The 4,132-nt window shown below is 28.4% G+C and overlaps 1 protein-coding gene across 6 annotated transcripts in view; it reads right to left on the reverse strand.

Moving 5' to 3' along the window:
• Nucleotides 1–4,132, reverse strand: part of LOC102671460 (AT-rich interactive domain-containing protein 5B-like) — a 106,117-nt gene that overhangs the window by 76,799 nt on the left and 25,186 nt on the right. The window lies entirely within an intron of this gene.

Raw genomic sequence — 4,132 nt, forward strand, 5'->3', positions numbered from 1 at the left:
ATTCGAGCCCGCCGTTCGTTTTACTTTCAATTCCATCCGCCGCGATGGAGTAACAACAAATTCAAGAGTTGTTTTTTTCAATTAACTCGATCGTGAATTACGTTGAAGAAGAGCAGATAATATATATAATTTATTCAATATATATTTATACAAATGGGAATACTTTTTTCCCCCAAGAGAAAAAGAGAGAGAGAAAGAGAGAGAGAGAGAAAAGGGAAGAGAGATCAAATGTATCGATGAAAATGTAATTTTTTTCTTTTTTATAGAGAATTTGCGATTGGTAAAATTTTTATATTTTAGATAGAAGATATATATTTTATATGGAAGAAGAAAAGATTATAAACAAAAAAAGAGGAATATGCTATAAATAATACAATCGAGCAGTCGATAGATAGTCCTGACAGTAAACTATAAACCAAACAAATAGCCAGTATCTTTCATGCAGTATTATTAATTCCTCCGATAACGCGATATCTTTTATTCATGGCAAAAGTGTCGATAAAGCTGCGACGTGTACCACACCTAATTTTCTCAAGAATCGAAGAAACAACGCGATCAACTCGCATTCGGGATGAATCCCTTGAATCCCTCTTTCCACCAAGAGTTATTTTGCCAAAGAGAAACGATTTTTCATCCGATAATGTTACATCGCTATTGCGACGTATCTCGATTTTCGACGATGGGATCTTTCCAATGAGAAGTGAAAAAAATAAAGAGAAAGAAAATTGAGAATATTCGTTCTTCCGTATTCAATTCGTGTATTCGATGCATTCCTTCAAATTTGCTCAAAATTAATTAAAAAAAAAAAAAGAATCTAATTCAATTAAATTTCGAAATTTAATTTATATAATGGATGATGATGATTTAAAAATTTAACAACATTGAAATTAATTCTTATCTTAATCTTCGAATTTCCATCTCGTATGCATAAGATAGAAAATTTTCTATTGAAACTGAACCATTGTAAAAAGAAAAAAAAAAAAAAAAAGGAAAGATTAATATTCATCATTCTTCGCTTCTTTCAAAAAATTTTTTCTCTACGTAAAATTAATTAAATCTTTTTAATTCGAATGGGCTTATTAATAAAAAATCTTGCAAAGATTAATCAATCAAAACTGCTCGCTGCGATAATCCTCTACCTTCGATTTATCAGATCGAATTATTTATCTCGTCGAATATGTATTGAAACACGAGTGAAATAACGATTAGGTAAATGCATTCATGTATGCGCTCACCTATATATCCGTTCTATTGTATCGTACTTCTTCAACCACGTATCTATGGTGCACAATCAATTGCTAAATAGATAAAAAGAAAAATAAAAAAAAAAGTGAGATGGAGATTGGCGTCTCTTTCCTTCTTTTTTCCCTCCATTTCAACCAGTCAATATAAATTTCGATATTTCACCGGTTGGAAAAAGGCAATTACTTTTAATACGTGTCAGCGTGGACATGCACGAAGGTAATCACATCTGTCATAAGCATATGGTAGAGATAAGTTATCGCTGGTAACTCGATTCACTCGGACGTATACACACACAAACGAATTCCATCTTTAACGATGATTACGGCTGGAAATTATTATTCCCTCTTATTTATCCGCTTTTATATGCCATTTTTTTTTTTTTTTTTTTGCGGAAGCAAAGACGAATCGATGAAATGTTTTCAATCATCGAATGAAAGTCAATAGACGAACGATTAACTCTAATGAATATGTTCCGTTGTTTCTTTTTTTCTTTTTTTTTTTTTTTTTTTTTGAAAATAGCCATTTAAATTCATTGTAATCAAAAGAATATATAAATGAATATGAATTGACTTGAGAGTGTCAGTTTTTCTAGGACAGATATTAATCGTATACGATAAATTTTATTTTTAGTTTTAATTCTTTAATAATATTCAATTCTGACTACTTCTATTATTAAATTTTATTACTTTTTTATACACGTTGAATTTATATTTTTCCCCGACGTATTAATTTTCAAATATATAATTTTATGAAAAAAAAAAAAAAAAAAAAAAAGAAAAAAAAAATACGAATAGAAAGTCTAATGATTTTTCAATTTAAAAATTTTTTATAAAAATTCATTTACTTCCTTGTAAAATTTATTACGATTGTGCAACGACGATTAATGAAATTTGTAACATTTGGCTAATTGAATAATAATAAACTCGAAACTCGTGAATAATTCAATAATAATTCATATTTCATAATATTGGCTTAATTGTGAAAGAATTGTGTAATTAAATGAACTGTGCAAAAGAAAAACATATAATTCAAATTAAAGTATTATTTGTGGAATATTTTTCTTATGTAGGAAAAAAAATATGTAGGTAGACATGAGTCATACATGATATTGCAATTTCTATACCTCATATTTCTAAAAGTATAATTATTAAATACTGTAATCACCAAGTCGTTAAATGCCAACTTTTTAAGATCTTAGATTTCTCATCAATCAAATTAACTTTATTTATTTTTTTCTTCTTTTGCTTCATTATTAATAATTAATAATCCATAAGCATAAATAAAATGATTAAATCGACATTTTCAATAAGAATAGAAATATCATATATGAGGAATATTTAATGAACATTTATCTTTAAATTTATCTACGTATCAAATATTTTTACGCTACAAAAATAGTATGTCCTACATTCTAAAATCAATATTTAACATAAAGGAAAGAGGATATTTAAAATTTAAATAAGAAACTTCTATCTCAAATTACCTTTTAAAATGTTATTTATACATTATCGTATAATGCATAAAGTTTAATTTGTAAAGATATAATTTTTAATAAATCCTTGCCGTAATATCGTAATTAAAAATATTATGTAACGCCGTAATATTACAATATTATATACCAAAAATATAATTTCATATTTTAATTAGAAATTTTTTCCCTAACCGATCGTTTTCTAAATTTTTCAACGACAATCCAGACCCATAGAGCCGGATTAAACTTGATCCCGCCACAATGGATAATCTTTACAACAACAGTAGACAATACAACGAGCAGAGTTGAACTTTCTCCAAGCGACTAGATTCTATCAAAGCATACAATTTATGCTAACTTGACTAACGTAACGAACAGGATTGTCCCTAATAACTCGTGTCAGCAGTTGATCCGGTGCAAAGTAAATAATGAAACGCAACGGAGAGGGGAAGAGAAGAGAGGGAGACGAGGCAGAGTGGGGAGAGAGAGAGAGAGAGAGAGAGAGAAAGATAAAGAGAAAGAGAGAGAGAGAGACGAATACCCATTTTGCTCAGTTGGGGCCGTGCATATTCGAATGACCGTGCGAACTGAAAAGTCATCGGTGTGCAATGTGATAGTGTTTATGCGCATGATTGTTTCGAGCAATTCTCGTTCCGATCCGGTAATTAATTCGACAGTCCCGCGGAATGTAAATCATCGCTATCGTGGAAATGAATCGCCAATGAAGGGTTTTTACCCAATGTGAAAAACCCCGTACAACTCTCTCAACCGAGATTGATCGGACGTATCTAAAACCTAACCTCAAACGTGTTTTGCTTTCAGTCGCGCGGACAACTTATTACGACAAACTCGTTCGAAATTGGAGCTCGATATTGATTTATGGATGTATATAACGGATGATGAGCAAAAGTATTTTGCTGCGTAAACAACAGATTTTTCTGAAGAATTTATCTGCCTCGTAAATCTATTTTGTAAAATTTATCGGTTTAATTATTTTAAATATTTAAATATTTTTTAAATATTAGAAATTTCGAATTTATTATTATATATCGTTTGATATTTGTACGATGATATATTATTCGTAGATAATAATAAGTAGTTTCTAGTAATTTGTTACGTAATCTGGTAATTTTGTTACGCAACTCCGTAAAATATAAATACAGGATGATGTTATCTTTTAGAAAATATATTTATCGAGTTTAAAATTTTTGAATACGTAATTTTTAATTTAATTCCTTTAAAGATAATATTATTTTAGAGATCGAAATTTAATTATAATATAATTTATCATTATTAAATTTGATAACTTTAATATGATTTTCGATAAATTTAGCAAACTATATTAAATGAATTAAATTAAATTGAATTTGAAATTGAATTTCTGACTTTATATATATATATATATATATATATATA

The sequence above is a fragment of the Apis dorsata genome, unplaced genomic scaffold, assembly GCF_000469605.1.
Source record: "Apis dorsata unplaced genomic scaffold, Apis dorsata 1.3 scaffold_946, whole genome shotgun sequence".
Classification (NCBI taxonomy): domain Eukaryota; kingdom Metazoa; phylum Arthropoda; class Insecta; order Hymenoptera; family Apidae; genus Apis; species Apis dorsata.